This window comes from Rhinolophus ferrumequinum, chromosome 25, assembly GCF_004115265.2.
Source record: "Rhinolophus ferrumequinum isolate MPI-CBG mRhiFer1 chromosome 25, mRhiFer1_v1.p, whole genome shotgun sequence".
Lineage (NCBI taxonomy): Eukaryota > Metazoa > Chordata > Mammalia > Chiroptera > Rhinolophidae > Rhinolophus > Rhinolophus ferrumequinum.
In genome coordinates this window covers 11,653,034-11,680,088 of record NC_046308.1, presented here as the reverse complement: position 1 = coordinate 11,680,088, position 27,055 = coordinate 11,653,034, and the positions used below count along the sequence as shown (strand labels likewise).

The 27,055-nt window shown below is 36.9% G+C and overlaps 1 protein-coding gene across 2 annotated transcripts in view; it reads left to right on the top strand.

Moving 5' to 3' along the window:
- TAOK3 (TAO kinase 3) overlaps window positions 1–27,055 on the top strand; it is a 145,858-nt gene that overhangs the window by 27,140 nt on the left and 91,663 nt on the right. Inside the window, exon 1 of one of the 2 annotated variants that reach the window (XM_033097873.1) lies at window positions 8,382–8,401. The exons of the other annotated variant lie outside the window; for it this stretch is intronic. The gene's annotated coding sequence lies outside the window, so the exon portion shown is untranslated. Of the gene's footprint in view, window positions 1–8,381; window positions 8,402–27,055 lie in introns of those variants that run through there. 2 annotated transcript variants of the gene reach the window in all.

The following is a 27,055-nucleotide window of genomic DNA, read 5'->3' as shown; positions in this document are numbered from 1 at the left end:
TACTGGGGAATCACTTAAGTGTTACCGTTTTATTCAATTCATCTGTTTTAATTATCTATAGCTATAATTTTTGTCTAATGTTTCTTATAGGAAATAAGTAATACATACATGAAAAACTATTTTGATGATGAATATTAATTTTTAAACCAGTAATTCAAGTATAAGAATAATTGGATTTATGTTAGTTTTTAGGTTGCAAAATTCTCAGACTTGTTCTTGAGGCTTTTTTTCCTGAATGTCTGAAGAATTCGTTTTTTAATCTTTGAAATTTTGTAGCTTAATTAGGACATGTTTCAATGTTTAATTATTGTCTTACCATTTTCCCTGGGATACTATGTCCCTTTTAATCTGTAGCTTCAAGTCTTGTCTAAATCCTAGAAAGTTTTTTAAAATTACATTAATTAAAATTTTTGTCTTATATTTCCATTCTTCAAGGGTACTGATTATGAATATGTTCATCTTTCATATCTATAATTTTCTCTAATTTTTTTTTAACTTTGTTCGGGGCTTTTACTTTTGTTACTTTTGTCATTTGTACACTCCATATCCCTTATCCTGCTTTCTTCAACATTACAGATTTCTCTTTGTCCTGTTTCCAGTGCAGGCTTCAATTCGGTCGGTAGTAGTTTTATTTTTTTCCCACATCTCTCTTGACTTCTTCCAACTCATGTTTTATTCCCTTTTTGGCTCATCTTATCTTCCATTCACTCTTTTATCCCTTCTATGAACTCCTGTGTTATATTGCAGTTAATTAATTGTTTTCTTATCTTCCCATTGCTATGTGATAACTAAATGCAACAGTTCCTGTTTTCTATGTATTTCTCTTTCATTCCTGTTTAAAACAAAGACAGCTAGTTAAGAAGCTAACTAAATGTGACTAGCCTGAGAAGAAGATATTAGAGAGAGAGAGATGAATGACACTAGTGTCAGTCCCTTCCTCCCTCGCAGGTTAGGCCAACAAAAACTATTGAATTCCCACCCACAGAAGCCTAAGGACAGAGTTAGACTACTAGTTAGATTTTCAGATCTTAGCTTTTTGTTTTATAAATGACTTCAAAGAGAGTATGAGACCACCATTGCTGGCCTGGGGGCTAGGTGTGGGGGTAGGCTGGCGGGAGGTTATTCATAAAGTGGCAAGACCAAACTTCATTGAGTTCTTTTTTTTTTTTTTTAATTCACTGACAATATGTTCTGACAACTTCACCTGCTATTTTCTCTCCCTGTTTCTTTGTTTTTACAATGTCTTTACTTAGCTCTGATCTGTTTCCTTTTTTTATAATTATTCATCTCTAAATGAGATGAATTTTCCTTGGTCTTGTGGATACCTATGGGGGAAGGGTCCAAGGCTATCTTTTAAGCTAAAAAGAGTTTTCCCTATTTAATGATGAAAATCCTTACAACAAACTTTTTTCTTGAGTTCTTTTACCCTTTATTTTTACTGAGACAACGGATTTCATTTTTATTGGCTTAATTTTGAAGGAAAGGCCAATACAAACCTTTTCTGGACACAGTTAATGAATTGTACTTAAAAAGTTCCTGGGGCCAGCCCATTGGCTCAAATGGTTGGAGCGCCATGCTCCTAACGCCGAGGTCACCAGTTCGATCCCCCACGGGCCAGTGAGCTGTGCCCTCTACAGCTAAGATTGTGAACAACAGCTCTCCCTAGAGCTGGGCTGCTGCGAGCAGCCAGAGGTTGGCGTGAGCTGCTGAGTGCTGCCACGGGCTATCGTGTGCCGCCGTGAGTGGCCAGGAGCTGTGTCCTACATAACTAGACTGAGAAACAATGGCTTGAACCAGAGTGGCGGGGGGTTGGGGAGGAGGCAGAAGACGGAGGGTGGGGGGGCAGAAATAAGGCAGCCTGAGAAAGAAAAATACCATATGATCTCACTTATATGTGGAATCTAAAGAACAGAATAAACAACAACAGCAAAAGTTCCTGCATGAATATCTACGAAAAATATAAGAAAAAGTAAGGCTATAGACAAATTGTGAATATAAATTTTGTAGATATAACCAATAGCTATTATTTATGGATGGACTGAGGAAATAACTTAGTTGTAAATGTCCTATGAATGTGATTAGTTTTCCTACTGCCCTAAAACTCCAAAATCAGAACATATTAAGGTTATCTTCACTATATGCTTTACACATTTTTGGCTCCATTCTGTCTCTTACTTTAAATCTTTTCTTCGTACTCTGTCCTATAATAAGAAGTAAGAACTACAAAGATCACCAAGCAAATGTGGTAAACCTATTTGTTTGACTAGTAACAGTAAATAGAAGGCCTGTTATAAACTTTTAACATATCTTATAGATAGATATTATATATTAAATAGACAAATGATAGAAATCTGCCCAAGGACAACTATAGATAATTTTTATATTTCCATTTTAAAACAATATAATACAAAGAAGGGAAATAAAAAGTTTCAGGGACTAAATTTGAGAGCTCAGTCAAGAACATCCAAATATCATAAAGAGGTGGATTATCGACTTTTTCTACAGTGTCCACTTTTTCTCAGAGTCATTTTGGGGTAGCACCCTTTGTCATGTAAAAAGTATCGATCAATTGGAAAACATGAGAAACTGGAAACCAGATGGCACTCATAAAAAGTCAGAATAATAACTGATCTTCCTCTCTTACCAGCATGTTAAAATAATTGAATGTGAGTTGGTATGTGAAAGCACTATAAACAAATGTAAGCTTTAATATTGTCATTTGTTAAAATGTATTAGGTTGGTGCAAAAGTAATTGTGGTTTTTGCAATTATTTTTAACCTTTAAACTGCAATTGCTTTTGACCAACCTAATAAAAGGAGATCAGACTTGATTCCAGCAGCCTCTTTTAAGCAGTTATTGAGAACAAGTACCGCCATGTACTTGAGTGCCACACCCTTTTTTACCAGGTCTGGTGAAGATGGTAATGCATCTTAGAACCACTCATTGAAGCGGTATGCAGCCTGACATTTGTAGTGTCTGAGTAATAAGATACCATTTCCTTGGGTAGAGAGTTCAGCATTTAGAAATTATTTAAGGAAAGAACTCCCTGAACTTCATTAACAGTTCAGGAAGAAAACCATCACCTCTAACTAGGGGTGGGAGTCCAATTGAGTGCTTGGAAATTTGTCTTAATAGTAGGAGACAGGAAGGGGTAGCTGTAACTCTCCCCTAGGCCCTGTCAAAACACACATAATCACACACACTCTCATCCTTCCCATTGCTTTGTGATAACTAAATGCAGCAGTTCCTGTTTCCTATTGTGGTTCTCTTTCATTCCTTTTGAAAACAAAGAAAGCTGGTCAAGGAGCTAACTAAATATGACTAGTCTGAGAAGAAGGTATGAGAGAGAGAGATGAATGACACTGGTGTCAGTACCTTCCTCCCTCACAGGGTAGGCCAACAAAAACAACTGAATTCCCATAGGAGCCTCAGGTCAGAGTTAGACTACTAGTTAGATTTTCAGATCTTAGCTTTTTGCTTTATAAATGATTTCAAAGAGAGTATGAGGCCACCATTGCTGGGGGAGGGGGTGGCTGGTGGAAGGTTGATTCATAAAGTGGTAAAACAGTGCTGAAAACCTCAATGTTCTTGTACAGTTAGTCAGGAGTTGTGTCAGCAGGTCCTGAGGCAGTGATACAACCCTTATAGTTAAGTTATGAGAATCATTAATGTTCATTTTCAACATAATTCCTAATGTTTTTGAACTAGCTAGAACTGTGCTATCCAACATACTAGTAGCTGCTAGCCATGTAGCTATTTCAATTAAAATTCAATTAAAATTTAACAGAATTAGAAATTCAGTTCCTCACTCACACCAACCACATTTCAAGTGCTAAATAGCCACATGTGGTTAGTGGCTATTACATGGGACAGTGCAAATACAGACTATTTCCATCATCACGAAGCTTTCTTTTTGAAAGCACTGATCTAGAACAAACTCTTAAGAGTAAAAAGTTTAATTTAAGCATATCTAGCTTACAATCAAATGATTAAAGTACAGTATTTAAAATTACCTTTTAAAGATGGAACCTACCATGATAGCTTGGTTATTCTAGGCATAAATAATCCTACTTCTAAAATGAACATTAGTCTCCACTAAATAAAAGGGCAGTTTCATGTTAATTTTAGACTCAAAGACTTGAGGAAAAGATGTATGGATTTTTCTTAAATAAAAACTTTTACTCCATTCATAATCCTTAATGATAAAGTAAGTTAAGATAAACAAAATTAGACAAAATATTGATATTGATAAAGGATAGAACATGAAAAACATAATTTAAACAATGGCACAGGATCCTTTATACATTCTTTATTATTTTTTGAAAACGTGATGTCCTCTTGAACAAAAAGAGGATAAAAATCACTTAAAAGTAATTCTTATAACAAAATTTAAACATCCCTCAAAGACTGATCTCATCCTTAGTTCTAATACAGTAATGAATGTTATTCCTGTATCCAGAGCAAGGGGGAGAGGGGAGAATAATTTGATTATGGGAAATTGAGCCCATTTTTTGACATATATAGAAAAGTAAAAATTTAACAGTTAAATTCTTCATGCTTTATATATATGCTCTACACAGACTATCACATTTACTTTATTTATTAGTAGTAATGAAGTTTATGGAATGCTTATTCTGTGCCAGCCACCTTGTTTAGCACTTCACATGCACTATCTTATTAAAGCCTCACAATAAACCCTTCTTTGAATTGGGTATGTTTATTATGTTCATTTTAAAAACAAGGAACTTGACCATGATCACATAACTATACCTGGGGTTGGAACACAGTTCTGTTTTAATCAAAACCCCATGCTCTTAACTGGTTGCCTTTTCCAAGTAGTTGGCTGAAAACAATACTAGTAAACAGCAAAATCGCATTTAAACATGTGCGTTTCTAACTCCAGGTGTCATGTTCTTTCTGGTTTGCCATATGCCTCTCAATCTACTGAAAATGAGGAAATTGCTGTAACATAATATTTCATGGAAATTCTTAAAATCCGTGTATGCACAGTTTTCCTAAATTTATTACACAGCAAGATTTGAGAACATTGTCTGAACCAGGTGTTTAAAACGCCACGAATTAAAACAAACTGAAATACAGGTTGTATTCATATGACTTTTCAAAACTCAAAAGCCTTAAAGCAATGGAGATGATTTTTTTTTTTAATTCAAGGAGGGTACACAGTGGCCCGTGTGGGGATGGAACCTGCAACCTCGGTGTTATTCGCACCGTGCTCTAATCAACTGAGCTAACCAGCCTCCCCCTGGAGATGATATTTATCAGAGGATTATTTTAACATTGTCTTAATTTCCAATTACATTCAATTTTAGAAAACATTGCAACTATGCAAACTTGTTAAACAATTTTGAGGGAGTTCCTTACTTGGAAACATAAATTACAGTAATTTTCCTAAACTGGTTTATGAAGAAATAATCAAGTATCATACGAGAAGTCTATGAAGAGGGAATTAATTCAAGACCAACTAGTGAAGGCCTCTTTTTGGTTAATATATTTTGTAGTTAGCTTCCTCCAGACAACCTATGTCTGTTGCCTGAGACCTTTGAGGGTGCTGAGTATGAGAAATATAACCAAATATGAAATTTCTGGAGAGAAAAAATAGAAGATTTCTTTAGTGGAATTTCCCTCTAAGTGAATGAAATGTAATTCAGCCAGTTGAATCACTGAACTATTTTATTGCATTGGAAATCATAAAAGAATTTCATTTAAAAAACACTGCTTGCCATTTCAACAACTTAAAGCCATAGCTATTCAATCGCTTCATAACAAACTAGTGTGGAGAATGACTTTGCTGAAACGGTGCCAAACTCTCTTCAGCAAAGTGGAGTTGGTATGAGGAAGCATAAGGGAAGGGTGGGGCCATGATCATCAAGAAGAGTTAACTGTACTTTAACTAACATGTAAAATATGAGAGCAATAAGGAAATAAGAAATAATATTTGAAGCCATCTTCCGGAAAGTTACAATCTAATTGAGACAAGTCAATTCATATGAAATAGTATGAGATTTGCAAAGTAACATTAACACAGGAAAAATGTGGTACATAGATTAAAAAGTCAATGCAAACAAAACTTTTTTTTTACATTTTTTGTTGTACTGGAATTGATTTATCCAGTCTTTCATCAACTATTTTTTCCTGGGTTCTGTCTGTGAAACATTGTTTCAGACATTGGAGATGCAACAGTGAACACTAAAAACTTGCCCTTATATAGACTTTACATTCTAGAAAGGGAAGACAAAAGACACAAATTAAGAGTACATAGTGTATTAGAAGGTGATAAATAGTATGGAGTAAAAAAGCAGAGAGGCTGGACAGGGAGTGGCTGGAGGTTGCAATTTTAAGAAGGGTGGGTAGAGTTTATAATACATTTTTTTTTAAAATTAAAATCCTGTTAGTGTGTAGAACCTGAAGTTGAAACAAGGTCAAGCTCTTTTCTCTAATGAAGGAATAAGTGAAAGGAATCCCGTACAGGTTGAACAGGGTGTCAGGTACTTTGTTTATCTCTTTCTTGGACCTGGATGTTTTATTGGTTTGGGTAGGTGTGTTAGAAGTATGGTGGTCTTTCTGGTAGGGTCATTGGACCCTTGAGATAAAATGGGGTATTGAAGATATTATCACTGATAGTGGAGCACAGTTCCACTTAATATTCCCGAGATCTCAGCATGGACTGTATGCAGTTATGAAGAATACTTTTATGAAATAGTGTTTGTAATAATGGGATTTTCACTTATAGAAAAAATTTTGCTCTGGCCTCATAAAATCTTGAGAAGTCACCATAGTTAAAAAAAAAATCTGTTTCTCTGTTCCCATGTCTTTATAAAACCAAATCTATTAAGATATTGGCATTGAATAGTTGTTCATCCGTTGAGTGACCAATATGTGTAAACGATGTTTTCTTTTTCATGTGTATCTTAAGTATGTCTTGCTTTGGCACAATTTAAACAGAATGACTAAGTATTAGCTGTCCTCGTCTCTTGCCTTCCACTGACAACTCCCCTCTTTCCTTCAGGCAAGCACAGATCTCTGTTTATCTACAAAAACCTGTACTTGACCCTGCTACTCTTTTTTGTTTTACTCTGGTGTGCAGACGGGTATAGAACTTCGCCCTGCTTTCATATCGTTCCCCTTTCCCAACCCAACCCCATTACTGCAAACTAAAACATTTTTCTCAAAGATCACGTTATTTCCATTTTGCCAATTTTAGTGGTCTTTTCTAAATCCTTATTTAACTTGCCCACTTGATCTTTTTGGACAATCTCCCACCCTGCATTATATCCCTTAAGGAGATAAATGGAAGCATATTATAATGCCTGACCCAAGAAAGTACTCAACAAATGTTGGCTGAATTTGAACTGAATATGACTTTGTACTCTGTTGTTTCTATTCCAGCTGAATGCGTACTTAGTGTACTTTGATTTGTTCCATGTGTGAATAAATGCATGTACCTGTCACTTCCCTGTCTCCTTTCATGGCTCTTCTTCTTTCTAACCTCAAATATATGCTTAAGAACTTATATATTAGTCCCTGTGCTAACGGCTTTATATTCATTATATAATTTATTTCTCACAACCAGTTGATATGGTAGTTATTCTTATTTCTCTTTTACAGATGAGGAAAATGAGACTTAGAAACTCTTAAGTGACTTATCAAGCTCACACAGTCAGCGAGTATGTGGTGAAGCCACCCTGACTGAGATTGTTCTAGAGGACTCAGATATTCACTCTCTGCTCTTTCTTTGCACACTTCTCTCCCTTATTAGAGTCTGTCCATTCTCCTGATGTCAGTCGGCAGTTGTATGCTAGCGGTGTTGAAATCAACGCCTTTAAAAATCGACACTCTGTCCCATTTCTCCAACTGCCTGCACTGGCTGTCTTGCTGTCGTGTTGACCTCAACCTGTGTAACACAGACCTCATCAGGATTGCCTCAAACTGTACTCGCTTTTCGTGATTAGCCAGTGACAGGCTGTCGTCCCAATCACTCCGACTTCAAACCATCTTTCACTTCTTTCTCTTTCCCATGTCCTTATCCTAACTCACATCAACTGATACAGTATTACTCCCAAGGGATACACAACTACATGACTAATCCTTACACGTGTCTGCCACAGGTGGAAAAGTCAGTCTGGGAAGTGTCATGTTGCTTCCTTGAAACTATTTTCCAGAATCTTACATACTGGATAAAGGACAAGTACTGCTAACTTACCAATTCTTCCTACAGATAGAAAAGATTTTACAGGGAAGGTTTTGTTTTTGCTAGGTACTTATTCAGAAGCCCCCAGCTGATATCCCCGCCGGTTCCATTGGGCAGAACTGTGTCACATGCTTACCCCTAGGTCAGTCACTGGCAATGACGATTCAGATGACCGTAACTAACTTATACCAGGTAAGGCTCTTCCTGTATCACAGGGCAGAAAATGGTTCTGTCGGCAGAGTAATGGGAAGAAATGACTGTTGGGTGGGTAGGTAGGTAAGGAACCAAGAGGCAGGGTCTGTCACCGCATTCTTTTTTCATTTGGGATTTATCCAAGGGAAAGCATCTGCAGCTTGGCAAGCCATCTGCAAGTAAATATTGTGACAACGTATGGAATATTTAATGTAAGATACTTTGAGGATTAGAAAGGTATTATTCCTGTTTCTTTAAGAACATGCCATTTATAGGAGTATCAGTAGACAGAGAAAACAGGAACTGCCATTTATTTGTATTAGCAATAATAGCTAACAGATTTCTTAAATGTGATTTAACATGGGACAGTGAGCCTTCTACTTAAAATATCTCATGTAATTCTTACACCTGCCTATGAAGTGTGGGCATTTGTAGTCTCCCTATTTACTCAATGGGAAAATGGAGGCATGGAGAAGTTCCGTTTCTGGACCAATACTGTGAGTCAGAGGTAGAAGCACCATTAAACACAGGTAATCTTGCTTCAGAGTTAATGTTTGTAACTAGCATGCTTAAACTGCCTTCTGCAGTTGGCAATAGAGATAAGGAGTGACAAAAGCTGCACCATCATTCTTTATGAGACCTGGGCGCTCGACCTATTTTTTTCTCTTGGCTAACATTTTCCTCCTGCCTCCTGTCCCCTCCAACGGAGTGTGGTTATGATCAGTACATTGAGGATAGCACAGGTCACTCTAATTTCCTTCCTTGATCTGCGCAAAAAGGCATGCTTTGTTTTATTTTCCCCACTTAGAGATGAGTGAATAGGAAAGAAGTATGACAAAGACAGCCACCAGAAAAATATCTGAAAGCACACAAATATTCTAAACGAGGCACTTTGAATTTACATTTTGTTCATAAGGAATGTGTAAGTTAAAGGGGTATAGTCTGAGAAGAAAAAAACATGATCACCTCCAGCCTTTCTTTTAATGCACTCATTCTTGTTCTTTGAACTCTGACGTATTCTGACCACAACTTCAGGCTTTAATAAATGCAAATTTAAATGAAAAAAAAAAAGAAAAGTGTCTTTGCTGAATCACCATTCATGAATTCTCCTAGCTTTGAGAAGCAGTCTAGCTACAAAGTACTACCATGTTTCCCCGAAAATAAGACTGGGTCTTATATTAATTTTTGCTCCAAAAGACACATTAGGGCTTATGTTTAGGGAATGTCATCCTGAAAAATCATGTTAGGGCTTATTTTCTGGTTAGATCTTATTTTCAGAGAAACACTGTATGTTGCTTGTAGTGACAAAGGTCCTTAAAATTTCAACAAAACACTTAAGCAAACTTTCATTATTGAGTTTTCTTTGTACCAGGGACTCTGCTAAGTGCTAGGATTTTTTTTTTTTGCTTCCATCAGCTGTTTTGCTTTGATGTTTATACCTCTTTGCCACTGTAATCAAGCCTTCCTAATGGTGACATTTGCAGCTACTTGTGGCATTATAGTATCTAACATTTATCAAGCACCAAGGAAACCCAGGTGTAGTAGTAGGGGAGAGGGCACCAAAATGTAAACCGGACTAAAACATCAATACTTGAAGGAGACCTGGCTTTGGTCATTTCTGGTTGTACGAGGGAGGAGGGAGGTAAAAAAAGAGGAAGGGAGGGTCCTAAAAAAGGACAAAGATGAGCAGAGAATGAGGAAATGATTAGACCACAGACACATATAATTGCTGAGGAACAGAAATAGCACAATTCAGGAACAAAAGAACAATTTGCAAAACATCCTTCAATATACTAAAGGTTTTTCAGTGTATGTATATTTGACGTGGTGAGATTGTTTAGAAAACTTGCTCTGAATTCATCTTTACTTAGGTGAGCCTTCGGTTTGTGAGTTTTTTGTTCACTGTGCTTAATCCTCTCCTCTTTGGTGCTCCACCCCCACCCTCACACACACAAGCTCACAGTCTCAGAATTATCTCTGTATCGCTTGATATTCAGCTCACATTTGCTTCCCCGGAGTTTTGGAAGTTACCACTCGGACGGATGCAAATTCAGGATCGTGCTGAGCAGAAGAGAGACTTCTCTTACACCTTCCATCTTTAGAGCCTTTGGTCCTGCTCTTTCAGTCTTTGCTAAATAGTAAATGGGGAGATTGTTGTCCTTCCGATGGACACGGGCATTTGCATTACTGAGCTTGCTGTTTCTAGTTCTAAAGAGATTCTTTACAATTTTCTTATCAGCTAAGGAATCGCCTTGATTTCCTTTGATGATGTTTCTCAACTGATATTCTAGAACTAGCACTGAAGCAATTCATACCCCCATGAAATGGCTCTTGCCCAGTAATCCTGCTTGATTTGTACTTATTAGGCTTTAATTACAGGGTTAAGGGGTGGGTGGAAAAGAAAGCAGAAATACCCACTGCCCCCAAATTGAGCTCTATCAAAACAGCTTGACTCCCTCAACGGAGACCGCAGGAATACATTTATATTGTAATTGTTTTGTTTTCGGTTTTTTTTGTTTGTTTGTTTTCTAGTTATCAGGCACAAAGAATAAACACTTAAAATAAAAAAATAACCTTTACTAATTTAAACTAAACACAAATAGACCTCTGTTAATAATAGTTCACAAAACTGTGAGAAACCTTAATTACCTTAGACCTATAAAAAGGCATCTCAGAACATATTTTGAACTTGTTTTGATTTGCCATTATGAGCTATTATCTTTTTATTAAATGGGTACTATATTCTCATCTCAATATAGCTGTGAAATGCAAAAGGTTTTGAGTCTATATTTTGTATTAAGTTTACTATATTAAGGAGTTCCCTGTATGAAGGGAGTAAAAAGTGCTGAAACAAGTGAATGTTTTTCAGAGGTTTGGGAAGATTTTAATGTTTTACATACTTGAGGGATCCTATTTTTGGTTTACTTTAACTTTTTTTGTATAATTATCCTTTCAATTTAATCTTATGTAATCTTTAACTACTTGGTCTTAAGAAAACTAGGACTAGTATAACCTATTTAAAAATTATAGTATAGGTTAATGACCTATTGAGAACTGACAAGATTTTAGAAGATGATAAAACATTTTAAGTAGTAAAATCGCCCAAATTTTACTGCCAAAACTAGTGCACCCTTTCTAACTTTAACGCTTCTATGTATACTGATTAAAATGAAATTATTTGGAGCATTGGGAGATAGAGAATGGAGTTTTAAATTAATTTGCTTTTCCTTTTTTATTTAAGTATAATAGTTAATTCTGATTAAAGTTGTTGCCTTGGAAAAAACCTGGTTTTATAAACAGACTTGAATTTATGGGGGACAAGGGTAAATCAGTAGTAATAGCTTTATGAAAAGCTCCCAACTCTGAGCTTTCAGCTGCCCAGCATGCTCTTGTCCTTTCCTATGTATGTAAATGTACATTTTAAAATCATAAAAATATAGTGGCAACAGAGCTGTTTACAACACTTCATCGTGTGCCTGCCTGCTAGCCATAACAGTCCATGGACCATTAACAGTGACATGGGAGCTTATTAGAAATACAGGGTCTCAGTTCCCAGACCTTCTGACACTCAGAATCTCCAAGATACTCAGGTGATGGATGCACATCAAAGTTTGAGAATTCCCAATGTAGTACTTAAAAATGTGGAGATGATACATTCAAGAATAGTTGCTAAACTTCCCTTTTATTTTTAGTGACCTCTGTAAGCATCCAAAGTAGCAGTAATGGGGGTCATTTCAGACTAATATGTCTTCACCAATTAATAATCTATTGTTCAAAAGAAATTGTGAGAACACCTTGGAATTTGAGAGACTTTGTTAGGAAGGTTTGAGATATAGAGTGAACTGTTTCTGAGAAATAGTTTAGGTTAAAATAAAAAGCACCTTATATATAGTCATCTAATCTGACATTACCAACTGTGTTATCTACATTCCTGACTATTATGACATTCTTTTGGGTTCTTAGTAGGATTTTGAAGATCACTTTTTACCATGTGATTGATTCCAGTATAAGAACATAATTTGGGTATCTCCTTTTATTCTTTTAACAAATATTTGCTGAGAGACTAATAGCAGTGAACAGGACAGATAGGAAAGAAACAATAAAAATACAAACAAACAATAAAATACAAATACAATAAAATAATTTTAGATAAAGTCAAGTTCTACGATGTAAAGTAAACAGAGTGATGACAGTCACTGAGAGAGAGAAAAAGTACTTTAATAGCGGCAGCTTGGGAGGATCTCCCTAGGTGGTGACGTTGGCGCAAAGATCTCAAAATCAAGAAGGAACCAGCCCTGTGAAGCTCTGAGGAATGAAAAGAAAGCCAGGGTGGCTGAAGTATGGCGAAAAGGCAGCAGAGAAGGATACGGAACGCAGTGAGGAAATTAAGGAAGGGCCAGATCACAGAGGGTTTAGCTTCATGACACCTGAGTAATAGTTATCATAGTGTAGTTTCTCTTTATTTAGCTAGTGACTGGTATCTGAGGTTTTAAAAACACATTCTTTGAAGCCCTTCACCTTCCATTCCAGTTCTCAGGGCAACTTTTTACCTTGTTCACTTCTGCCACAACTGAGGCCAATATCAACCATTTAAAAAATTCTCACAAATCACAGGAAAGACAAATCTTTACAAGGGTAGCAAAATCAAGACCAGAGAGATAAGGTAAATGTGTAAAGCCTGAGAGTGTAAGACCACAGAAGTCGTAAAAACTGTGTGTAGGAAACAGTGCATGTGCTCTTTAAAGGTAGTCAAATAGGTGGTTTTTGTCTATTTTCCGAGACAGTGTGCTAGCCAAAGAACAGTGGCTTTCTTCATTGGTCAAATCTGCTTCCTGTATTACAGTTGTTTAAAAATCCATATTCATATATAATGACCCAGTTCTGCCTGCCTATCTACATTAAGTTTATAATAGCTACTCTAGATGTAGTATGCTGTATGCTAAATGTGGTTTAAAATATTCATTCTTTTCAATGTTTAGGTGTTGTTGACTAAAGAGCCTCTAAACCTATAGACGCTCTAGTTGGCATTCCTTTTTTACATTTAGAATCAAAGGAGAAAATGTAAGGGAGCTTACATGAAATCCATTGGTGGTAGCTTAAGGCAGAAGAAAGCAAAATGGGGTGGTGGGGTGGACTTTGGCATTTTCAAAAGTTTTAAAATGCATATAGAACAATTAAACGTATTCTTTAACTGTGAAGACAGTAAAATTGTCACCCATTCTACAGGAAAATAAACTGAGGTTAGAGGTTAAATGCTGGCCTAGATGTTGTCAAAGTCAAAATCAAATTGCTATTTAATTAAAGAGAGCTAATTGCTGTGCATCCCATTTCATGTCTTTTTTCCCCCTCAAACATACAGAAAAGTTACAAGAATTCAAAAAGACCCATATACTTTTTACCTCGATTCACCAAATTTTAAGCTTTTGCCATGTTTTGCTTTGTCATTTTTCTCTTTCTCATTCCTCTGCAGCATCTAACACACACACACACACACGTATGTGACCTGGTCATTTGCCAGTATGTCATACGAGTGTATTACACCAGGGCGTTCTAGGGAGCCTGAATCAATTGGAACATGAAGATTATGAGTTAGCTGCTGCCTACTCTAATCACATTATGCTCATTCCTCCCATTTTTATACTAGAAAGTGACTCTGGAGATGCAGTGTGGTCCTCAGAATGGGTGCAGGTGATACTTTGAAATTTTAAATCCTTTAAAAAAAGAACATGAGATTTGTACGTTCATCAAAAGTGGGCAAAGATTTTTTTAAACAATTGACTAACCAGACTGAAAATTAGAGGACTAAACAAATTTACTTACATTGTTGGCAACTTGTATATGCCATAGAGTTTGCTTCCTAAATTGTTGAAAGAAAGTTAGAGAATATTTACTGAGAAGCTGTTTCAGTCAAGACCTTTATGCTCGGGCGTACAAAGCCAAAAGACCATTCCCGCCTTCAAGAAGTTTCTTACTGAAAAGGGAAGAAAAATGTACTGCTTTAAAAAATTATTACACAAGATAAAATGTGGTTAGTTTTGTTTTTTTTAAGTTATAAATAAAGAGAGGGAAGAGGACATAGCTCACACATATTATCCTGTTTACCAAGGGCCAGACATATGCTTTCTTATTTAACCCTCAGGACAACTCTAAAACAGACACAGAGGCACCTTGACTTACCATGGGGTTACGGCCTGATAAACCCATCCTAAATTGGAAATACTGTAAGTTGAAAATGTATTTAATACGCCTCATCTACTGACTATGACAGCTTAGCCTTGAATGTGCTCAGAACACTTACATTAGCCTACCATTGGACAAAACCGTGGAACATAATGAATACACTATAGAGTCGTGGTGGTGGACCCTCATAATCACGTGGCTGACGGGGGTGCCAGGTGATTGGCCCCTGGGAGCTGTGGCTCACTGCCAGTGCCCAGCATTATGAAAGAGTGTCTTACCACATACCACAAGCCTGGGAAAAGATCAAAATTCAAAATTTGAAATATGGTTTCTACTAAATGCAAATCATTTTCATTGAGAAATCCTGAATAGAATAAGTCCAGACTCTCTGTGTTCTTTTATCTTTATGGTCAGATAAGGAAACTGAAGTTTAAAAGGATTAAGTAACTTGCCGAAAGTTACAAAGCAAGTAAATTGCCACATAGATTACTCTCCAGGCTCCTATCTAAAACTGATTTCTGTACTGATATACTAGATCGCACCTTCTCTGGTCCACTCAAGGATAAACTTCAGCAATTCGCCCTTCTCTCCACCAACACCAGTTTCTCCTCCTCCTGGCTCATTACCATCAACCAACACATACATGTTCTGTTTTTTTTTCATATACATGTTCTTATTTCTCCCGTCTTAAAGACAGACGAAAAAACTGCTCTTCATTCCACTTTGCCTCCCAGCTTCCTCTCCATTTCTTTGCTCCCCTTCTCAGGGAAACTCCCCAAGAGTAGTCTGATGGCCAATTTTAATCTCTTATTTGATCGTTCAGCAGCTTTTGACACAGTTATCACTCCTGCCATTTTGAAACTTTACATTTGACTTTCAGAGTACCACACTCTTCCTTTTCCTTTTGTCTTCCTGGATGTTCCTTCTCAGTTTCCTTTGTTGGTTCTTCCTTTTCTCCCCAGTCTCTTAAAGTTGGGATGTCCCAGAGCTTGGACCGCGGGCCCCTTTCCTTTTTATCCATCTCGTATCCTTGGTGATCCCATCTAGTACTATGGCTTTAATACCTTTACCAATATGCTGACAAGTCCCAAATTTAAATCTCCGTTTCATGCCTCACTTCTGAACTCCAGATCTACATACAGAATATGACTCGTATCTCTACTTGGGTGATCAAGATGTGAAAAGCCTAACTCCTGATCATCTTTCCCTAGCCTGTCCTCCTGACCACTTTCCTTCTCAATTGATGACACCTCCATTTTTCCAGTTTGCTCTGACAAAAAAACTTGAAATCATCCTCAATTACTCTTTTTCTCTTTTATCCTCAATCCAGTCCATCAGCAAATCGAGTATCTGTCATACAACAACAGGGATGAATCTCAAAATTATAATATAGAGTGACAAAAAGCCGGATACCAAGAGAATATATGCAGTATACTCGTATGTTGTAATAAGAGTACAAATGAAGTACCAAATGACAATTTGGGCCAGGTATGGGAGAGGTTGGAAGCAAGATTTAGGAGGTGATTGAATTTACTGTAGGTATCATTATTGGCTTATGTAGGTCATCTCTCCTTCTATATTTTAAACACCTTAAGGATAAAACTTTACTATGTATTGCTAACATCCTTCTGGATACTAATTAAGTTCAGTTTCTTTTACACTTTCTCTACCCCCAAAGTTAATTAAAGAATTTGGAAATATCCCAAGTCGGTTGTTATAGGACTGTTTACTTTTTTAAAGCACTTTAATATTGATTTCTTGTGTTTATTTGTGTATTAGCTAGAATAGATATAGATTCATATACTTTTGTAAAAGGCTGTTCCTATGGGAGAATTGCTGAAAGAGAGTTAGGCAACTTTGAACGGGAATAAACTGCTCTAACATGTATTCTGTCAACATGTATGGATGCTTGCCCTATCTGCCAGTGGCAAAGCAAAATTAAAGCTAACTAAGAATGCTGAGTTATCCTTTCAACATTAGAAATTGGGCAAGAGTTTCAAATTTTAAATGCTACCTTTCTGGGGTATGAAGTTATATCTGAAAATCCCAGGACAGGATAACCTCAGATTTTGGAATACTTAGGCCTCCCTTGTCTTAAATTGACACACTACTTTTCACTGATCAGAAAGTCTCAGTGATGATATTGCCTTTTTTTTTTTTTTTTTTAATCACAAAGTAAAAAGAAAGTTTTACATGGGAGGAGCTTGACCTTCTGGTTTGGCCTTGGGTAAAGCAAATCCAAATAATTAAATGGTTAGTATTCAGGAATGTTGCAGGCTAGATGGAATCCTTTATAATTTATCAAGTCATTAATTTCTGATATCTTTCATACAGTGACTTAACTGAAAACTATACCGTAGTGGTTAAGAGACTAGGCTTGAGGTTAGACAGTCTAGATTTGAATCCCAGCTCTACTATGCACGAGCTCTGTGAAGTTGGGCCTCAGATTTTTATCTGTAAAATGAAATCAATAATACTCACTCTTTCACAGTGTTGTGTTAAGGGTTAAATGAAATAATACACACTGCCTGGCACATAGTGCGCATTGAATAAATGTTAGTATGGTGATGATGATTTGATTGCATTAAACTGGGTCCTACTAATGAAAGTTACTCTTCGTTCTTTCTATCTTTAGTGTCTGTAATAGTATAAAATAAATGCTTCTTGATTTTCTCTTTTCTATTATGTTTGTTCTAAGATTACTTCATTTGTCAAAGGCAACAATGAATGAGTATTCAAAATATCCTAATCGAAGACTGCATGAACTCCTATAAACCAAATAGGTGATATTTTAGACTTACTGACTGAAGGCAGGCCTAAGTAATGGATTCTAAGCTACTTAATGCAAGAATACCATGTATTATGACTACCCACATGGAAAAAGTATTGTATAACCGGGATTAAATTTTTGTTGAATATGTTATATAGCTTTTATTTCAATTTTTATAAACCAATCCAGGTCAACTCAGACTCCAAAGGCGTTTCTGGACATTTATATAGGATGATGTCAGATGCCACTTCTTTAAGACATTTGTTAAAAGAAATAGGTTCTTAAGTAAGTTGGGAGTGCTGGTAATTCTGAAGTTATTGACATTTGAGTACCATATTGTTCAATAAAATAGTACATTTCTAAAATAGCGGTCAAATCCATTTTAAGTAAAGCAACCTGTAGGAAAAAAGCACGGAGTGTTTTGCTTAACAAAAATATTTACCATGGCGTTCCCTAAATTATAAATGTCTTAATACATTTGATATCTGAATTAGTTTAATTCAACAGCATTTCTTGGCCACTTGCAGTGTGCAGCCGGTGTATTAGGCACCAGTGATATAAATATGACCCCGGTCCTCTAGCAGCACGTGGTGCTGACAGGGAGACGTTTACCAAAGCAACCTAAATCTTGTGCTTGTACAGTGCACATAAGAAATGTTTACACCCCATGAGTGACAATCTAATTACAAGATGCATGTTTCCAACTAAAAAGAAAAAAACAACAACTTTTTACAGCATCCTTCTACGGGACATAAAGGAAAAGACCTACCCAGCTTAAGAGCTTAAGAGTCAGGAAAGTTCCCCTGAAGTGGTACTTATGTAAGCAGATTCTTGAACAAATTCTAGTTATCTAGGAAGGAGAAGAAAGGGTTGCCACCAGGTGCTTCGTGATGTCCCAGGGAAGTAGTTTGAGGTCGCTGGGTCCCCCCATCTGAGGCCTGAGAGTTCCTAAGGACAGGGTTTAAGAACAGGCAAGAAGCAGATCACAGAGAGTTTCCTTTGCCGTCTAGCTACAAGAAGTTCAGATGTTACATCCTGTACCTGATGGGATTAAAGGGCTTTAAGCTGGACAATGGCCATGGTCAGACTGTACTTTTAGGTTGATAATGCTGGCAGTAGTATAGAGGCTGGATTCCATTCGTGAACAGTTTTAAAGGGTTTTTAAAATCTGGTAGTATTATAGAGAGCTGATAGCGTTTATTCAGCTTCCAAATTTAAAGTAAACTACTCCAGGATGAAGAAATTGCTTTAAATACCTAAACAAGAAAGTACTTGTAATCACTTATATCTTGTGGAATTTACACATTTCAGGTTCATATTCAGAGGCAGTATTGTTGAAAGATCAAATAAATGTAGAGTCTTTGGAAACAGATTTTTAGGTCAAGATTTTACACTTAAGTATGTGTACTCTAGCTACCTTATTTATTTATGATTTTTTTTAAGTTATTGGATGGAGATTAATGAAATAATTATAACCTTTCTCTTCTATTTCATAGAATTCTATTTCTACTCAGTTCTTTGAATCATCAAGATATATTTTTCAAAGAAAAAGGATTATCAAAGAATCAGCTTTGCTAGCTACCTGAAAAAGAATTCATTTTGGCTACTAATTTGTAACCATTTGAAAATAGTCCGAACCTCAATCCAAACATTTCTTAATGTATTTTCTCACAGTTCTGTAGCGTGGGAAGTCCAAGATCAAGATACCACCCTGTTAGGTTTCTGGTGAGATCTCTTCCTGGCTTGCAGAATGGCTGTCTTCTGGAGTTGTGCTCTCAGGGCCTTTCCTCCTTCCATGTGTCAGGTGAGGAAGAGAGAGAGAGATCTTTTCTTTTTTTCTTTTCTTGTAAAGTCACTAATTCTGTTGAATTAGAGCTCCACTCTTAATGACCTCATTTAACCTTAATTAACTTCCCTGTCTCCATATACAGTCACATTGGGGGGTTAAACTGTCAAAATCTGAATTTTGGGGAGACAATCAGATCACAACGGAGGTAAAGAGGACCTTTTTCCAAAGACGTAAATATAAATTTAAGTATATGCAATTTAATTTGGAAGATTTGAGGTTCCTAAATCTGATTGTGCTTCATTAAAACTTTTATTTTTAGGGCAACAAAGTGAAGACCAGAGAGAAATAGTCTTAAAGAAACAACAACAAAAAAAGAATTCACTAACAGCTGTGACATTTTAGGAAAACAATGCATGCCAGATTACCCTTTATTAGCTATAAGAAGGTTTATTTTCAAAGCTCTGATTTCTGTATGTTCTATTAATGGCAGTGCTTGACATTGTAATCCTGTAGCGGGGTATTAAAAGTTATAAAATATAGGGCTTTCACAGTACCTTCATGTATTTGGTTATCAGTGGCAGGTCAAATTTGCCTAGGCTAAAGGTGTTTATATCTTGGTTTTTTCTTTTACTTGACTTTGGGACAATTAAAGTGAAAATTGCTGGGAATTTTAGTTATATTGAACTCAGCATTTTTGTGTGTGTGAATCTAAATAAAATATTTTAAAGCTGAGCTGCATGCTAAAATCATAGACTTTTAGGATAGAAATGGAACTTAGAAATTGTCTTGACTAGCCCCAAGACCAGGAAAAAAAAGTCAGTTGGTTCATTTTATTACTGTAGTGCACATAATTTTTGAAAATACATTTCCAAAGACAGAAAGACAAGAGATTTTTCTTGTTTAATAATTGACATGAAGCAAAAAACCAGAGTCATATAAAAATATGAGTTTTATTTCTGATAATATTCTTCTGACTATTCATAGCAATTTGTTAGGGAAGTCATTTTAACCTTTTGATGATATATAAAATGAAGTGAATGCTTAATTCTAGAAATATTATATTGTACGTAGCACTGACATTCACTAAGAATTCAACTTTGGAATATTTCCCCAGGATCTTATCCTCAACTTTATCTTCTCCTTGCATTCTTTGCCTGAGTTACCATAGTTCCTTCCTGAGTTTCTTATCTACCTTTACAAATAATTATAGATCTAAATCTCTAGTTATGTCATTTTCCCTGAATTCTAACCTCCATTTCTTTCTACTTCCTGTACATCTCTACCTGAATGCCCATCTAACAGTTAAAAGTTAATTTGGCTAGAAAGCATTCATCATCTTTCTCCCACTGAACTGATTCCTTCCACTAAAGTCCCTATTTTTGTTCATAGAATAATTGTCTTCCGTGTCACTTGTTCTTAGAGCCTCAGAGCTAGCTTTGACTCCTGTGTCTTTTCCAGGCTATACAGCCAGTTAATTGCTGGCTCTGTGCCTCACGATTACAGTGTTGTTCTTGCATCCAGATTCAGGAAGCCACAGCATGGTACCTGCCTTCTGCTTTCAACTTCATTGCCGACATTCTAGAATAAGACTGCCATTTTTGTTCGGTATCCCTAACCTTACCTCCCGGCTCTAGTTGCCTTCTATTCCAATTCAGTCTTTTAAAAATATTTTAACTTACTTTTTTCATTACAAAGTTATGTATGTTCAGTAGAGAAAATACAGAAAGATAAAAAGAAAACAGGAAATGACAATGTTCCCAATACCCAAAGATAATCACTTTTAACACATTGGTCTATATTCTTCTAATTCTTTTTCTATGATGTGTATACAACGTTCTGAAACAAAATGTTTCCAGCCAAGCCTGTGTATTACTGCCAGACAGCTAGAGTATTATTCCTTTGTTGTTGTTGTTGAGATATGATTAACATATAACATTATATTAGTTTCAGGTGTTCAACATAATAATTCAATATTTGTATATATTACTGAAAGATAATCACAATAAGTCTAATTAATGTCCATCACCACATAGTTACAAATTTTTTTCTTATGATGACTTTTAAGATTTACTCTCTTAGCAACTTATGTACATAATATGTAATACAGTGTTACCTATAGTCACCCTGCTGTACATTACATAATCCCCATGACTTACTTATTATATAACTGGGAGTTTGTACCTTTTGACCACCTTCACCCTACCCCGCATCCCCACCCCTTCACCCCTACCCCTGCATCTGGCAACCGCTAATCTATTTTCTGTATATATGAGTTTGGAGGGGTTTTTGTTTCTTTGTTTTGTTTTGTCTTAGATTCCACTTCTAAGTGAGATCATAGGTATTTGTCTTTCTCTTTCTGACTTACTCACTTCGCGTAATAATGCCCTCAGGTCCATCCATGTTGTTGTAAATGGCAAGATTTCCTTCCTTTTTATAGCTGAAAAATATTTCATTGTATACACATAGACCACATTTTCTTGATTCATTCATCCAGTGATGGACACTTAGGTTGCTCTCATGTCTTGGATATTGTAAATAATGCTGCGTGAACATGGGGGTGCATATATCTTTTCGAGTTTGTGTTTTCATTTCCTTCAGATAAATCCCCAGAAGTGGAATTGCTGGATCATCTGGTAGTTCTGTTTTTAATTTGTTATTTTCCGAGGAACCTCCATACTGTTTTCCATAACTGCTGCACCAATTTACATTTCTCTCAATAGTTCACCAGGGTTCCCTTTCTCTGCATCCTCGCCAACACTGATTTCCTGTCTTTTTGATAATAGCCATTCAAACAGGTGTGAGGTGATATCTCATTGTGGTTAGAATATTATTCTTGGTTAGAGTATTATTCTTGAAGCCTGATTCTAATTTAATTTATTTCATCATTTACAGAAAAAAAGCTTTAAATGCTGTGCGTGGTATTCAAGCTCTTTGACAATCTGGACCCAATACACTCTTCCTGTTTTGTTTCAAAAGGATCCTGTCCCTAATCTGCAGAACCACTTAAGTTACTTGCCATTTCCACACATGCTGCAACCTTCGATCGTTCGCTCCCACCTTTTCCTATAAAGATTCAGCATGTTCTGTATGGAGCCATCCAAATGCCATCTCTTCCGTGATCCATCAATCACCTGTCCATTCTCATCCCCCACTCCTTAGAGAATTAGAAGTTCTCCCTCTTTTGAACTTGTATAGTACTTGCAACACTCACTGATTCTAGATAACAAGTTTCTGGTGGACACATGTCATTTGTCCAGCACCTAGCATGATGTCTTAAGCATAGCGGGGATCCAGTAAATGTTGAATGAAGAAATGAATGGTTGAGTCCTGCTTCAGGGTCACTATACCTCTTACTAAACTCACGAGAAGGGTAAGATTTTGTATATATTGAAGAAACTTAAACAAATAACACTTAACTCAGGTTACAGGGTCATTGATTAAGGAAGTAGAATTAGAAACCAGGACACTTCAAATCCAAGTTTGCCCTTATCTTCTGTTTTGAGATGTGGGTCTGGATCATTAATGAGCAGATACTAACAGTGTGGGTCACTGGTTGCTTGAACATTATCCTGCTTTGCAGAGGAGGGTGACAGTCTTTCTCTGCCTGCTATGGGCACGAAGAAGTGCAGGTAGGTATTTCTTTCTCAGTTGCCTGGCAGTTGGCCTATGACTTTGGTCAATCAGATGCTTCCCTCCAGGACTTTGAATCTGGAGAGCTCAGGACACAACAGAGATGGTTTGTGGCAGTTGTGAAGGTGCTAAGAGTCTAGCAGAGCAAAAACAAATGGCAAGCTCATCAGTAGACAGTTACTGTGGCAAGATCTTGATTGTACCTTTGCCCTTCTAGGGGCCTGCTCATTTCTGAACTTCCTGGTCCATTCTGTGAGATAGCCTACTGAGATTGTTGTCTACCACCACCAGACAATTAACCGGATTCTGACATTGCCTTCCTGGAGACGGCATCAGCTCCCACAGTCTAAGGGCTCAATCCCGCAGGGCTGCGCTCCAAGTCCAAGCTATTCCCTATGCTTCTGACTTACCAGCTGTATAGATCGGAGGTTCCCCAAACCCCCTCCTCGGGTTTGATTCATTTGCTAGAGCAGCACACAGAACTCAGAGAAACATTGACTTATGTTTACCAGTTTATTTTAAAGGATATTGAATAAAGGAAACAGATGAACAGACAGCTGGAGAGGTGTATAGCGTGAGCTCCAGAAGTGTCCTGAGCACAGGAGCGTCTGTCCCCATGGAATTGGAGTGCACCACCCTCCCGGCAAGTGGATGTTCACCAACCTGGAAGCTCTCTGAACCCTCTCCTTTTGGGTTTTTTATGGAGGCTTCACTACATAGGCGTCATTGATTAAATCACTGGCCATTGGCGATTGAACTCTATCTCTAGATCCTCCTTCCTACCCAGAGGTCAGGGGATGGGCCTGAAAATCCCAACCTCCTAATCTGGGTTGGTTCCCCCTGGCAACCAGCCTCCCCTTCTTAGAGGCTTTGCTGAAGTTCTGAGAGGTTTAGGAGCTCTGTACCAGAATCAGAATAAGACCAAATAGGTATATTTTCTTATTAAAAGTCATCTAAGTTAGCCAGAGTTATTTTCTATTATTTGCCACAAAAACAAACAAATAAGCACAAAATTTGATAGTGACTGTTCTCTTTCGTACTTATGATGGAGCAGCGTCATGCATTTCAAAAAACTCCCACCATGTCAGGTAAAATTCTACGGTAAGGAGACCACCAATGCCACAAGGCATAGGAGTAAAAGCTGTGCAGTGGAACCTCAGTGGGAAATGCCAAGTTATTCTCTACAGTTTTTCAAATAATGATGCATATCATATGGATGTGATCAAATAAGAATTAGAACCACATCTACCAAACTTTTGTTCTGTACCTGCTACATACATGACATATATTATCTCATTTAATCCTCACAACATTTCTATTTCTATTAAGAGAGGTTATAAAGGCTTGATAGAAAACAGAATGGGGTAAACTCTGCATATAGGAAGGAACGCTTTAGAATTCCTTACCCATTTATACTGATTGTCCAGAGGAGAGAGTGGTATGAATGCCCATATTTCTGTAGATCAAGGAATATGTTAGAAACTATTGGTTTTGTTTAGTAACCTCTAACTGAAATGCAGCATTTTCTATAATTTGTAAACATTGACAACAAACCACACAAGTATTAGCAATACCTGAGACTTTTTCAATAATCACAGATATTTTATAACATATTACAGTTATAGGAATCTCAAAATACTCTTTATGTTCATTGCTCTTTGAAATTGTTGTACTTATCAGACTCCCTACTAGCTCTCATTACTAAAGGAATTAATAAAGAAGTACATATGCCGCCATATCACAAATTTGTTTACTATTTTGATAACTTTACTTCCATATAATTGGTGTGTTTTGTAATTTTATGTGATTAATTTTTTTCATTTAAAACATTATTCTGAGAATGTGTCCACAGGTTTCACCACACTGCCAAAGAGGTCAGTGCTACAAAAATAAGGTTAAGAATTCCTTTTATGGAGTGACTTTTTTTTCCTTTGGACTAACTCAGTGGTTCCCAACCGTAACTGTATATGAGAATTACTTTAAAGGGTTTTATGAACAAAACTATGCATACTGACTGCGATTTTCAATGATAATTTGAACTGCATGCAGGTTCAGCCTTAAGTGTCAACCTTTGTAACCCACCCACATTGCGTAAGGTATGACTCCAGTTAAGAGTGTTTTCAAGTAGATCCACAGACTCTTGGGAATATGAAAATAGGTCTAAACATTCTGGATGAGATTTTTTTAATGCTGTGTTCTTATTTTGCTGATTCTCTCCTAACAGAATAATACATAGCGGATTCTCTGGATGACCACCTTGTCACCAAACAGTGCTGTGGTTTGCCGTTACTGCAGAGCCAGAGTTTGTGTTTGCCGTAGCCCAATGCCAAGTGGTACCACTTTAATTGTCTCAAAATAATAAGGAAATTATGGAAGTGGAATTAATGCACAGTTGTTGGACTCTCACTTTTTGAAGTCCAGATGATTGTCAAATCAGGCTGTATAAATGACGTTTCCCTTGGAATGCGGGCAGAGTAACGTGGTGGGAGAATTAAGCCATCACAAGCTGAGTAAGCAGCCGGACTACAAAACCTGACACATGGTGAATGGGACCATGTTTGTTTGGGGAGTGATTGTATCAACAAAATTCTAACATCTGTTATTAAATCAGTGTTGTTAACTTTGATTTGAGGAGGGGTTGTGAATCTGTCTTATCTAAGTTGTACACAAGTAAAAGCTATCAGAAGTTGATTACAGTTTTATGAAGGAGCAATTTCATCTTTTAGTAGTTCAGCTCACAAACTTTCGAGCCATTCTTGACTTCTCTCTTCCTGTCATATTCAGGCAAAGCAGCAAAGCCCATGGGTATTCCTTTTCAGCTATTCCAGAGTTTAACCACTTCTCGCTACCTCCACCATCACTTGGCACTCGCTGCCATCCTTTCTTGCCTGATCTTTTGGGATGGCTTTCTTCCAGGTCTCCCTGTTTTTAACGTCCATACAATCTGTTTTCCACAGAGTAGTCAGAGTGGTTTTCTTTTCTTTCCTTCTTCTTTTTTTTTTTAATACATAAGTCACTTCTCTCCCAAAATGCTTCAATAGCATCCCAGCTCACTTACAATAAAATCCGGAGTCTTAGTAGTGCTCTGGAAGGTCCTATCTCCTCTCCAGCCGCACTCCTCTTTGCTCACTCTCTTCTAGCCACACTGGCCTGGCCTGGCTCTTCCTGGAATCCACCACTCTTGGTCCTTCTTCTGCCTGGACCACTCTTCCTTGATAGGTATTTTCAGGGCTTTGCTTTCACTTCCTTTAGCCTTCAGGACTCTGCTCCACTGTTAACTTCTCAGAGATGTATCGTGACCACTGACACTGCTTTACTAGGCACATATTAGGCACTTAATAAATATTTGGTGAATGAATGAATATATGATATGGATGAATAAATAGAGTGACTACAAAATTTAAGAAAAATTAGGGATCCGTGAGTATTTTTTGTAAGGGATTTGAATATTAATCAAGCTTAAGAAACCCTGTTTTAAAAAGTAAATCATCATTATGTATTACAGTTATTTAAAGTTTTCATATATACATATGACTAAGTTACAGCGAAAAGTGAAGTTTTCAAAAGCTTGGTCAAATCTATTAGAATAGTTTGGAATTTCCATAGACAAATCAGAACCATTTTTGTACTGGTTTTTACTCATGTGAGGTACCATTTTCCCCAAATTGATGCATAATTGATACCAAATTGCTAGCCTCACATCAGAGTATCAGAAAGCACAAAAACTTTCAGTGTTAAAGTTAAGAAATCCAAAGGAGCTTTTCCTTTCCCTTCTGTCTCTCAACCTAAACATCCTCCCTGCTTTTTTTTTGCTTTTTTTTTTTGGTAAGGAGGGAAGAAGGGGCAGCTAGTTAGCTCAGTTGGTTAGAGCGGGGTGCTCTTAACAAGGTTGCCTATTCCATCCCCACATGGGCCAGTGTGAGCTGCGCCTCAACAACTAGATTTGAAACCACTCTGTGACTTGGAGCTGATGGGTCCTGGAAAAACACACTTAAAATAAATAAAAGTTTTGCTTTGTTTTGTTTTTTTTAAAGGAGGGAGGAAATAAATCTCTTTAAGAAACCAAAATAATTGATATTTTTACTTTTAAGCACGCATAGTCTTAAAAAGGTGCTTGGAATAGTCTTCTTTATAATATTTAATGTCCGTTAAGACAGGAGTGGTCTGATGGTCATTATTATTGTGATGATCAGTAGACCCACCCCAGCCACTTCTGTATCCTTTGCTAAGTAGATAATCATTGCAGTCCCTTTCCAGTCCTCACGAGCTGTGAGAGAGGATCACA